The sequence below is a fragment of the Lepisosteus oculatus genome, chromosome 17 (genome assembly GCF_040954835.1).
Source record: "Lepisosteus oculatus isolate fLepOcu1 chromosome 17, fLepOcu1.hap2, whole genome shotgun sequence".
In the NCBI taxonomy this organism is placed as follows: Eukaryota; Metazoa; Chordata; class Actinopteri; order Semionotiformes; family Lepisosteidae; genus Lepisosteus; species Lepisosteus oculatus.
In genome coordinates, this window is record NC_090712.1 from 6,136,906 (window position 1) to 6,150,508 (window position 13,603).

The 13,603-nt window shown below is 39.8% G+C and overlaps 1 protein-coding gene across 7 annotated transcripts in view; it reads left to right on the forward strand.

Annotated features, from left to right (window-relative positions):
• LOC102690498 (kinesin light chain 1) overlaps window positions 1–13,603 on the forward strand; it is a 52,357-nt gene continuing 38,754 nt past the window's right edge. For 2 of the 7 annotated variants that reach the window (XM_006638706.3, XM_015362877.2), the window contains exon 1: window positions 1–284. The gene's annotated coding sequence lies outside the window, so the exon portion shown is untranslated. The other 5 variants (XM_069179813.1, XM_069179814.1, XM_069179810.1 and 2 more) reach the window with 4 other exon arrangements.

Sequence of the window (13,603 nt, forward strand, 5' to 3'; positions counted from 1 at the left end):
GCCGGGTGGATGCGCGCAGGAGCACAGGCAGACATCTTGGATTTAAAGGGACTGGGGCATTGGAGAAGCTGGAAAAAAAAGGTTCCAGCGAAACAAACGATTTGATAGCGCACGTCGCGCATAAATATAATTTGGAAAACGCGCTTCTCTAATAAGACTTTCAACCTGTGCTTGCGTGTTAACATCCCGAAGAATGAGATAGAGCCTCCCGCATCGAGAGATTAGGACAGCGACTCCCAGTTTTTTGTCTGGCGGTGGGACTACCCAGGAACTGGAGCTGTGCGGTACGTTGCTGATTTCGTGAGGGAGTGACCAGACCGTGATGCGATATTTCGTGTTGATGTATCTCTGAGCTTTGGAAACGGTAACCTCAGCGCCTGCAGGGTGTTTCAGCAAAAAATACGGAGGTACGATTAACAATATGCGGTAGCGTTGGGAGGTCGGTTTTCTGCTTTGGTTAAGGTTCTTTTATTAAATACGAGCTCACCCCACCTGTCAATGTGGGTATTATGTTGTTTTTCATATTGGAGTCCATCATTTTTCCTCTAAAGACGGCATTTACGTCATGGTATCTTTGACAGAATGCTAATAAATATTTTTGCTTTTTTTGACAATTGTGTTACTGTTTGCAGTCATGTATTATCAATGTATACAAATTTAAAAGGCACAGGGCTCATTGTTCTAAAAGGTTTCGGTTTTCTATGTAACTAATATAGTAGACGTATTGTTATCTTGTTCGAACAGCTGAAAACAAAGAACACTATTGTACCTTTATGCTTAAGGCAATATCACAATATTTACTGCAGTAATAATAATTCCGTACAAAGACGGGGATTTGGATTGTAAAATACATTGCAGTATCATATCACCTGACTTTCGTGAAGTTACTATGGATAAACTGGTTTCAGATTTTAGTAACTTAATATTAGATTTGGTTAAGTACGTGATACAATTGTGCAAGCGCTTTCTTGATAATTAAAATGATTTTCATTGGATACATTAGCAGTGCAGGTACTATTCAACATGGAAGAGACCAGTGTGCTCCATTTATTCGATGACTTATTTGCGTGGTTTTCATTTTTCTGCACTGCTGCTTAAATATTAATATACTGTACCTGCTGAGGTTTCTGACTTCAGAACTGGCTAATTTTATTAGTCTTATAAACTAACAAACCAGAATGCTTGGTATACTAGAATTTCTTCATGTGCTTAAGTGTATTTCTGGTTAGAAATGAGAGAACTAACAATACAAGTTTTATTTAGGGCCTTCTGGGGTGATTTTTATGCACACATCTTATCCGTTGCCTATGTCTTTCTTTGTTTATGTGAAATGAAGATTATTTTATTCTGTAATATAAATTAGGAAAGCTGGCACTATTATCCTTGTTAGACTTCGTGATATACATAGGTTTCTGCTTACATTTCTTAAAAACGTACCAAAATTAAAAACTTAACAAAAAAAACGAATGTCTTCTTGTTTGGCATATTTTTGCAATTGGCATTTCCTCTTTTAGATTATTGCTATACTACTGTCATTTTAATAATGATGACTGTATTAGGAAATAAGTCTCTACTTGAAATTTAAACTTAATGTATTAAATAAATATCTTTAGTGGTTTTTGTTTAAAACGTTCAATATGAAGTTGTGCCTGTGGTTTTTAGCCACCTATGGTATTGTAGTGTCTTGGCATTGCCCTTGATCTGTGGGTGGCTGGACTTTTGGACTGTGAATCATTGCTAATGAGTCTGCCTGCTGCAATTCTAAAAGCACAAAGTTTTCTTCTTTTTTCATATGCGTTTTCAGTGTTCAGTAAACTGTAAATCCAACAGATAGTGTGTGTTTATAAAAAGAAAGGTCATTTTTGTTGTTTTTTTTCCTGCCAGAGTTTGATGCTATTCCTGGTATTTTGTAAACAGCTTTCACTCATCATAACATGTTATTTCTTCATTCATCACTTTGGATTTCTAAAAAAAAGTAGACTAACCTTAGAGAAAACTCTGAGAGCCTTTCTTCACGCAAACTTGACACATCTGACCATTCTGTAAGCTACCACACTGCATGGAAACTGCAAAATGTCTGGATTCTAGGAATTTGTTCTTCATTGGTATACACACATGCAAAAGTGTGGAACTTGACGCATATTTGGTAGTAATAGGCAATCTAATGCTGTTATATTGTTCTTCAGTTGAAACCAAAATTAAAAAAACCATGATTAAAATAACTATATAGATTCCCAAGTGCAGTGTATAAATGCATTTAAACGGACAAGGATTCTGGGTTATCTAGTGTCTATCTGTCACGGTGTGGTAACTGAGAGCTAATGTAGTTTGTCAACACCTGTCACATAATATTTCCATCACAATTCCACAGTATCCTCACCTAGGAATCATCCAGTTTCTCACAAGCCTTCCCCCATTTTTATCTAGGTCCAGATCCATCATCGTCGTCTTCCTGGCTGGCCCAGTTTGCCCAGTTGTTAGTGGTTGTCTTTATGTGAGAGAGCTGGGCATAGCTTGTGGTGGTGGTGGGGGGGTGGCACAACACTTTGGCCTGAGATAGATGAGAACATTCTTTTCTACTTTGTCTGTGCTTGCCAAGGCCATAGAGCAACATGTGAGTTCAGTGAAGCACAAGGGCAGACCTCTTGATGCAGTATCCAGAACACATTGTCAGCTATTCACAATCTGCCCTCCGTGTCTCACGCCCGGACAAGAGCTACAGTACCACAGAATCTTGCAATTTCAAGGCAAGAAAACTTGTGTTGTGATGGTAAAGTCAGCATTGCTTTTCTCAGCTATAGGCAATGCGTTTTTTAAGACAGCCTGTATTTTTAATGGCATTAAAAACCTGCTTTCTGTCATTGCAGAAATCGCAAAACAGTGCCATTATAAAGCTTGTACAGAAATTCCCTATGCCGTGCCCTTGAGTTGCGTTTCCTCTTCTTATTTAGTTGGAGTTTTTGTTTGCCTTCATTTGAAAAGCATATGCAAACATTTTCCATACTGCAGCGTTGTGGGTTATAATAAATGATTATGACAAAATAGAACATGCAATTTTTCCTTTTAGACCTTCCTGTCAGATGTGATTATCCGGTTTCGTTTGTGGATGTTAACATTCCTACTGTTTTATTGCTAAGCTATTTCATACCTTATCATGTGGAGACTAGAAGCAATTAAAAAGGGAACTCTGGAAGAAGCACACTATAGTGTCTAGAACATGACAGTCACACAGTTATGTTTAAATGTAAGATTAAAATGATTCTAGCATACCCTGAATTATTAGAAGGCAAAAATATCGGACAAGCAATTACATAAAAATAGCACCGATCCAGCCAACCAAAATGGCTGTTTATAATCCAATAATCCAAGCAAGTCTTTTTTTCCTTGAAACTGTTGTGTTTTTTTAATACTTTGGAATTAGACACTTAACATCTCGCCTTATCCGATTTAATTTCTGTGATGTGTGAAGTGAATGTTGTAGACAGACGTTTTGCATTTCCCTGAGCCTTGTCCTTTAGGAGTTGATATATGCACAGGACCTCTAGAAGCACTTAATACAGGTGTCAGATTCTGAACTTATGGTAAATGTGCAGGATACATTTCCAGCAGTGACGTTGTCCAATTCTGGTCTGTCTTGCTAGTTTCCTCTCTTGGATATAAGAGTTGGCAGCTGCCTTGTGAAAAGGGTTTTGGTAAAGTCATGCATTTTCCAGCAGCTTTGGTGGTATTTATTGCCAAGGTCTTAAGTCCTGCCAAAGATTCAGGTGGGGATCTGCGTCAAAGCTCATTGGCTGCAAAGGAAGAAGTCGGGGCTTCTACGCTGAAAAGTACAAGGAAGTAACAGTGTTTCAACTGAGCCTTCTTCAAGTGCGAGGGAGAGAGCGGAAGGCGGCAGGGATACAAAGCACAGGAGATCGAAGGACAGAGTATATGACGATCAGAACAGTCATTTCAACAAAATGCATGATATTCCATCATTAATTAAAATCGCATTCCAGGCAGGGCTTGCTCTGGTTATTAGTTTTGCATTTACTCTTGTTGCTATTAAGTAGTTGATAAAAATGTCTGACATTGATGGACAGTTTAAGAATATGCACTCTTCAAGAACAATTAAGAAAGAGCGCATTGCATGTAGCAACATAGTTTTTAGGGAGGAGACGTGTTACCTTGAGGGTGACTTCAGATTTGTCCTGTCCTCGTGTTCTGCAGTCTTTACTGTGCCTATTAGTGCCAGCAGAATTCTTACTTGAGCAGGCATTCTTCCAGCTGGCCCCAAATGTTTTGGTCATTTCTTATTGCTGGAGTAATCCGGGACTTAATGGCTTTAAATATCTGAATACAATTACCCATGTTGCAGCTCCCAAAAAAAAGAAAACCCTTGAAATATAGCACAAAATATGTGTTGGACTATTGATTTGTACCAAGCAATGCAGAAGCAGCTCTTTCTGTAATCATCAAGCTTCTTGCCTGGTGTTATATTCATTTCCCAGCATTAAACACATTTGGAGATGCTATCATATCAATAATCTAAGCTTATCTTCTTGCACATTATGTAAGGAAAAGGACTTATTGTAGAGGCTTTTGTATTTATTATTTTTCTCTGATTGTAATAAAGTGATTGATCAATAAAATTCAACAATGCTTAGAATACCCTTTCAAGCAAAAACAGGTTCTGTCTTTCAAATCATGTTATAATTCCATTTAATTGTTTTTGTTTTACATTGGCTTTGCAATGTCTGTAGAAAATATCATGTTTATATTTTGACATTTTCAACTGTGTGAAAGCTATAAGAACACAACAAATTCCCAAGAAAAATGCAGAGAGAGGCTCCTTACAAAAGAATGAACTGTCTTGGGTTTGCATCCAATGGGTCAGATATAATGGAATGACTTCTTTATATGGCTGAGTTCTATACAAAGACAAAAATCAAGGTTCAGACGAGCAGAAAAGCCTTTTAGAAAGGCTTTTTGTTGTCACCAAAACCTAGTACTGGAATCGCACACCTTTTTAGTATTTTGCTCACATGCAAAAGTGTGGTCATGTTAGAACTTGTCGTTCTTTTGTCTGGGTGACTAGCCACTCACCTTCTCACGTTTCTTTCAGGAAGTTTAGAGAGCTGCGACTTTTCCCCTTAAAAATGACTCTTTCGTGCTGTTTGGAAAACAGTTAGGAAGCTGAGTTTCTTGTGTGTTTTTTTTTTTAATAAGAGCAACTGAATGAAAATAACTCAGCACAGTGATCAGTGCTGGCCTCGATCCGGACACGTCCTCTGTTTAAGTGAGAAGACAGCTGCTTGCGTGCATAATGATTGTCTGATCTTGCCAGCAGTGGTTGATTGATTGACCTTTTTTTTTTTTTGGTCATTACCCACTCAGCCACATCCTCCCAGCTGCCTGGTATTCTGTGCCCTCTGTCCAACATGGCAAACGTGCTGGTCTGGGAGGTTTGTGTGCACATGTGACACATGTGATTGCAGCCCTGAAAGTGTTCGCAGACCTCTGGAAGGAAGTATGTGGGGGGTAGTTGCTGTGATGCCTGAATGAACACAAGAAAAGATGTCTGCTGTAGGGGATATGATACAAAGATGTGAAATATAATGTCGTGTCAAACTTACATGACATAGGTCTATTTTTCTTCCATCTTTTTTTATGAATCATCATGGAAATAACACAAGCATGACCACAGAGTTGTCCTTTTATGCTCTGCTTCCGATACCACAAAAATATATGTGCCAAGATATTAAACTCTTTAGAAATAAAGCCTTAAGGAAAAATAATGAAATGGGAGAGGACTGTACTCTTTACTCCAGTTTTATTTGTGGCAATGGTAATCATTATTTTAGAACTTATTTTATCATTGATGGAAGGAAAAGAAAGTCCTAAGAGTGTCCAATAGAAAGTAAAGGGGCAAGAGAAAAGTTCTATTGAATTTTGCAGCGGTGCTTAGTTTTAGTTTTCTTTGCTGGCTCTGAAATGATTCCTGCAGTTCTATTGTAAATCACAGCGTGCGTTACAAGTCTCTCTCTGTTTCTGAGGTCATGACTGAACTCAAAGCACCACACCCCAAACTGATGTGAGTGTCTGAGCCAGCTCTAGTTATAGCCTTCAGCGGGCAGTTAATAACCTTTAATTTGAGGATACGTTTTCTTATTTCTTTTTATATACTCTTCTGTGCTGCACATGAGCCAGCATTTATCGTTTCTCTAATAAGCATTTACATATGGTTTGCAAAATACAGGAGCCCAGGGCCTTTGGGAGAGATTATCCATCTTCTGCGGAGAGCGTACGTCAGCTTTTCAGAAGCCAAGAAGGAGGGAGGTAGAAAAAATGGAAATCCAGTTTGGCTTGCTTTTTTTATCTAGGCATGTCTCTGAACACTTGGACAATGGGCAGATGTTCTACCCAGACCCAGTGTGGCACACTTGGTCTGCATTTTGGCCTGAAGGGCATCTGCTGTGAGCTTTAGCATGCCAGATGAGACTCTGCCAGGTGCAATACAGTCATGCCAGTCGGCACCAGCATCTCTGCCAAGCGTAGATGGTCTCAAAGCCGCCTGTGCACAGACATAACCCAGAAAATCTCCCTGCACTATTAGGCTTTTGTGCACAATCACAGCAGGTTATGATCTGTATATGTCCTGGGAATTTTTGCTTTGAGATTGCCAGGAGACAGATCTATTTGTTCCCCCCCCCCCCCCACCACTCATTTCAGGTTTTGATTCGCTTCTGATTTGCTTTTGAGTTCAACGGAGCTGCCCGATCCAATTTTTGATTTTTAGCTCACAGTTAGTCCTCATGTGGGAGGTGGGTCCTGCTGTGTTCTTGGATTCTGCAGCACAAGCAGGACTGTAAATCTGCCACGTGATCTCGATATCGGAGATCTGCTCTGATAAAAGCTGAACACTCATTTTTGCCCAGTTTATTGGATTATTGGAAATGAATTGTGTCTGCAGATGTGGATATTTTTGTAGCTAAATGACTATCAGTCAGACTTCGACTTTTAGGTTTTCATGGATTTAAAAACTCTTGCACTGTCCACAAAAAATAACAAATCATTTTTTTTTCAGTAGCTGTTTCATATTAGCACACATCCATGTACTGCAACCTGACATCAGCTTCTTCACTGCTTTATTCTATACGTTTATCTGCGGGTTACCTGCAGCAGACTCTGACAAAAAAAAATAGCAGATAAAAATACCTATACCCTCTTCATGTTAAATCAATACAAACAAAATGCTCACTTGATAGTTAAGGAAATTTTATAGTCTGAATTAAAATTAGGGTCTTGATTTGTTCATTGTATTATCAGTCTAACTCAAATTTAAACTTAATGTTTCACATTTTCCTGAATTTTAAACGGAAGCTGTTTTTAATTATTAGATTGACATTATTCAGCTAAATTGTCCTTCTGCTTTTGAGTATTTAAAAATAAATTGAATCCCCTCTATTGGACTTTGAGTTGCAGAGCCCAAATTTTCACATAAAATTGTATTTGAAAACTGTTAGAAAAACAATGTTTGAAGCTTTATTCTACCAAAACCTGGAATTTAGTTGATCTATCCTCGATAGACAGCGCATTAACTAATAATGTCACGTCTGCGGCTGGCTCCTTGCTCCTTACTTCACAGACATGAAGGCAGTTTTGATAATGTATGATAAAAAAATGAAAATTTAATCTGTTCTACTGACTTTTAAAATGGTTCATGGAATTTGGGGGGATTAAGCTAAGAATAGCTGTCTTTTCCCATCTGCGGTGTAAACGTGGGCTGCGCAGAGGGAAATCTAACCAGAAACAGCTCCTGTTTCCAGCAGCGTTTTGTTCTTCATTTATCCTTACTGATCTACCGCAGAGGAAGCAGAAGCTGAAGGTCAATTTGTGATTTGTCTTAGAAATGCGGCTTAATCAAATCCTCGCATTTAAACAAGCTGCCCTCTGTGACTTTTGGTTTCTGTGTTTCTAAAGCAGCTTGAGGGTACAGATGAGATACAATTTGGGATAAAAACAAGCCTTCCGCTGCCTTGAGTGTATAGGTACTGCAGGTAAAGGGTAGGGCTTTTATTGGGTGTTAGGCTATTTAGTTTAGTTCAGCGTTTAAAAAATAGAGACAAAGGAAGCCGTCATGGAAAATACTGTTCTCGTCTCTCTTGCATCGATGTTTTTCGCGATGACGAGTCAATATTTGTGCGTTTGTGTGGCCCGCCCTGTGGAGTACAAGCTCCCCTCTCCGGTCTCTTTGTGCTGCGCGGCTGTCTGAGAGAGGCAGCCCTCCCTCTCTGTGGGCCTACCTCTCGGAAACAGCTGGGAGTGGAGGTCAGAGAATCGCAGGTCCTCTAATGGGAAAGGGAAGGGAGGGGTTCAATATCCTGAATTATCTTCGGGTTCGCGTTTCGGATGCAGTTGCCCGGGTAACCCGATCTACCGGTCCTGCTGGTGTCATTGTTTCATCGTCCCTTTAAAAGGAAGCACGCTTGTTCGGGGCCCTGGACATGAGGCTCTGCTTCTGACCTCAGGTAAAATGAATTTTCTTGGGCCTTTGCTAGTTTTTGGATTAGCTCTGGCTTCCATCTGTCGCACGTTCCCTTGAATCGGCGTGTTCTGCAGGCGTGGTTTTTACAGCTCCTAGAGATTCATTGTTGTGTATACAGTGTATGCGGCATCTCTTTGGTGTACTACAGGGAGGGTGCGGAGCCGCTCATTTCGGTTTAGTGCGGTGTTTAAAATCTAAGCTTTGGCTTGCCGTTTATTAAGGGTAATATATAGCACATTTAGTCTTGCTACGTTTATTTTAATGGCCCATTCTTTCAGCACATCGGGCTGGTCGTTATTGTTCGGACATTTTAAAGGAAAACACTCAATAGTATAATTTCACTTGTGCACTGACCGATTTTCATGGCCAAGGATCCCAGCACACTTGACATAAAAGGCTGATTTTTAGGTGTTATTTTCTGTTATTCGTTGGACTTGTCCAGATACTGTGTCTTTTTCAGTAATGGAAGAAGTTTCCCAGTGAAGGCTGTCTTGCTGAGATAATGCAGTGGAGGTTGTTTTATTATCTAAAGTGCTTAAGTATTGTTTTCTGCATAGATCAATAAAGGAGGGATAAGTGCAGTGTTGATGGGAAAAGGTCTCTTTTCTTTGCCGTTATGTAGTTGCGGTAAAAAAAACTATAGTATTTTAGTAAATATACGTGGTCATTTTGTGAAATGCAGCGCTTTGATTTATTTCTGAATTGATACTCATCTGCAGGCAGCATTTCCAGTGTATATTTCAGCAATACGTGGCAAAACAAATGGTTGTAGCTTTGTATTCTGTGACTTATATAAATGGAGAGGGAAAATTGAAATACTGGAACTACAGCCATAAAGATTCTGATACTGCATAGGAATTGCTGAAGTTTTGTATTTGAAATATTTAAAAGAGGGTCTAGGGGGAAAAAAGCCGTGTTTTGAAACCGGATCGATGCGCGTGAAGAGACGAGAACAGGGAGGGGGTCGGTAAAGTCCGGATCGGAGCGTGGCGTCTGCGCTGGGGGCGGTCCGAGGAGGAGAGAGCCGAGGGGCTCCGGGAGGCAGGTGGAACAGCATCCGAGCGCTCAGCGTGGTCTCCGGGGGCTATGATGTCACTCTTTGCCGCGTCCCCCGGGGATTGCAGAGGCGAGAGGGCCTGTTGAAGTCAAGCCTGCTCGCTGCTGAGGATCCTGACACGCGAGATGCATCCTAATGGCCCCAGAGAGAGAGAGAGAGAGAGAGAGCAGGCACAGAGCCGAAGGCACCAAGTTCCTGCTAGAGCTCGGCGTCAGATGTTATTCTTTCAATTCCTCCATCCAGGTGATGCTGTGTGCCTTGCCTTGTGTTCCATTGCGTGAGGCCCGTTTTTAGGACTTGCACGGAACGCCACAAAGCCACGGATTAAGGACCGTGGCTTTGTGATAGTAAGCAGACAAGTGGGGTTCCAGTTCCACTGACACTGCCAGGTGGGAATGCTGTGGCCTCCCCCATTATCACCATCACCATCACCATCCACCCCCGCCTCTCCATCCTGCTGCGGTCTGGAAGTGAGACAGTGCTGGTTGCTGCAGGGATACCAATTCAGATCCGAGCTGGAGAAATGTATGTGCTGTATGTGTCTCATGGAGCCCTTGATATATGATGTCCTCAGGAGACCAGGGCAGCAGTAAGGCAGGAGAATGCGTTGCCACTGTGTGGGCGTTTCCAGTCCTAGAGTCAGACTGTCAGTACTTGTCCTGAAACCTTTCGCTGTTTCTGTTTCGCTGGATCTCTGCCTTTGTTTTGGGTTAAGAGCTGGGTAAAGGCATGACTTTCGACCAGTTGTGTGGAAAAAAAAGTTTTATTCATCACACGTTTTAAAACCTCTGCAGGGAGTATCGATTTGCTACTTGACGCTCGCTGATCTGTCCAAGAGCTCATGTTTCACAGCTGCAGTGTGCACAGAGACCGAAGAGAACTTCTTATTGCACAGATAAATTCTTAAAGGGCTGAAAAGAAGGGGGAAAAAATCCAGAAAGCTGCAGTTTGGGGGAAGATGTGTATTTGTGACAGAAAGCAGTGTTTTCTCAGCAAGCTCCTACATTTGTTCAAAGTATTGTCTCAATTTAATGTGGGTTTTGTAATTTAACATCCAGGGCGTGTGACTTACTCTCCTCATCGGGTCTTTAAGAGTGGAGCTAGCTGTACACCAGGTGTTGGTATCCTCATGAGAAACATAAATGGTTCATCCACATATGTATTTACCACTAATAATAGGTTAATAGTCTTATATTTAGTCTAAAGTTCTAAGATCCAGGTAATGTCCCAAAAAATCCCACGTTTTGTTGGTTTTACATTTGCCTTTTTTATTGTCAGCTCTTGTACTTTGCTGCCATTGGATTACATATAAGAATGTAAAAAGTACATTCATTTTGCAAAGCTGATTTAAAAAAAAATCTTATTTTGACTTAGTCATCTAGGCTTAGGTGAATAATATTCCATTTGCTTTTGGGAGAAATGTTTTTAGTCCTGGAAGTGTAATTCCTTAGGTGTTTTAACCGTAACAATATTCTTGGAACTTGAATCAGATGACCTTTTAATTTCCAGTTTTATTCCAATCTGTTACTGATTGTTAGATTATTCATGTTCTGCAAAAACTATTTTATTGCAGAATGTAAATAATAGCATTTTTATCTTTTGTTAATTAGATACAGTACATCAGAGAAATAATCTTTCTGTAATTTGGTTTTCATTGATTTATTTATGCAAGAGGCCTCAATGTTTCATCATTCTTCTTGATAGCCCACATGCAGTCTGTTCACGTTTGTTCACCATTTTAATAGATTACCAATAAGACTGCAAAAGAAACACAAGCATGTCAGAGGTGTGCACAGATACCTTTGCTGTGGTCGTTGTATAGTTGCCTTCTCAGGAATTGCAGGCCATGTGGATTCTGATAAGCCTTCACGTGTCTATTTCACTGCTATGAGACATATTTTTTATCAAATGTTTGGATGATCTCTACTTTAGCACAAGGATTTCCAGAAAAACAATACCTAGAAGTATAGGCTTGTAACACTGAGGATGTGTATCTTCCCATCTACCTTTCTCCTATGGAAAAACCTTACATAAGATCTAAGAAAAATGAACTATGTGACTTTTTTTTTAGCTTAGTGGTTTATCAGCGAGATGCAGCTCTTCAAAATTTATAAAATGTGTTATCCGGTTTAAAAATCCCTCTTTTTTTCCCCATTTTCTCTAGCTTGTATACTACTTCTGACAAAAGCACATTATTGTGGTAGTAATGTGCTTCAAAGTGCCATGAGTCTGGTAATGTTTCGAATAGCGAAGGCTGGAAAATAAGACATCAATTGATGTCTTTACTCAAGAGTTTTTGCGAGTTGGTCATTTTGTCGTGGTCGATGCAACATCACTCCAGCTCTCTCAGAACATTTTCAATCAACGCTGGTAGGTCACCTGTGTGCTCCTCTTCCTTCAGTCAAGCATCAGGAAAAAGGCAGAGAGAGGAAAGGATCGTGTGGGTTGTGATTGATCTGCAGGGCCATTTTCTTTCAAGCTCTCCCCTCCCTCCTCCCACATTTCCTGCACTTCTGAAATTGAGGTCACATTGACCGCTTTGGGTTTTTGGTAATTTAGGTTTCTTTCCAGGCAATGTTGTCAGGCAGGGGAAAACCAAAATATTGGAGATGAAGTGTATAACAGAGGGCATCGTAAAGTGAAAGTAATTTTACAGTTCATGGACAAAGAGCTTTTCCACTTTGGGCAAACTGATGGATAATTACTATGTTACTCAAAATGATCAGCGTGACATACTCCTGTATTTTAATGTATTTTGAATGCAAACACATGTATTATTGAATAGAGGAGAGTGTCGTCATCCTGCCATAATTATTAAATATTTGCAAAACCCTTCAGGTTGAAGCTTTTGTTTGCAGGGTCCGTAATCTGTAAATTTACCCTGCCTGTCCTTGTGGACCTGCGAGTATCAAAGTGGAAATGCTGGAAGCTGTTTTAGACTCTTATAAATAATTAAGGTCCAGCTTGCTGACAGCGGTCCCTTTTTCTCTAAGCATGAAATATCACTCAAGAAAGACCAATACTCAAATCTAAATTACAGATTTGTGCAGAATTTAAGCCTGTAAATGTAGGCCATTAATATTAAATGCCTCAGTGAAGGAGCATTTTAGAAACAACATAAAGCTGAAAGTCTCACATAAAAATTAAACACTTACAGATATGCCAATATCTGCATTAAAATGCACGTTTTTTTCTGTAAAACATCCAGGTATGAAATCACTGTTAAAAGGAATGACATTAGAAGGGGGAAGTTGTCACCTCATTGGCCACACTGAAGCATTGAACTTAAATTGACAACATTATTAACTTATCTTCTTGGTGCACATTTTTTTCATTTTATCGACGAAACTGATTGTTTTCAGAGAATGATTGGCCCTTTTATTAGGACTGTTTTTGGAGATTACGCTGGGAAACATTGGACTTAAGTCCCAAAAATAGCGCGGGAGTTTCAGGTCTGTAATTCTGCTGTTACGGATTTCTAAAGGATCGCTAAGCAGGATTTTCTAACAGGTATTTTTTAAGCAAGCTGCAATCTGAAAGGTGAAGGCTTTGCTGATGCATGTGGTATGGTATTTGCTATAAACTGATTTCCTTCTACCATTTTGAAGCTTTGCTGTCATTATAATTTCCCATTTGTTTAAATCCCCACACAATAAATACAGGTAAATCATATCAAAAATAAAAAGTGACATGATCTCTAGATTTGCCCTGCCATAAAATGGCAGAGAAGTTTTAGATTAGCAGTAGTTTATTCTTTGTGCCATTGATATAGGTCTGTTAAAACTGGTCTCTTTTTATCTTCAGCTGTAGCTTTATAGTCTTTTTAATTGAAGGCAAGGTTTAAGCCCTTTCTTCCTGGCTCTGCAGGCCGTCTTGAGGAAGTGTTTGTCTTGTTAAAGGAGCCTGATGCTGGAAATTGTTTTTAAATTCACTCATCAACCCGTGAAAGTACATACAAACGGGGGTAGTCTGCAGAAAATACCACAGACACAAATTTAAAACTAGTTTTGATTTATACT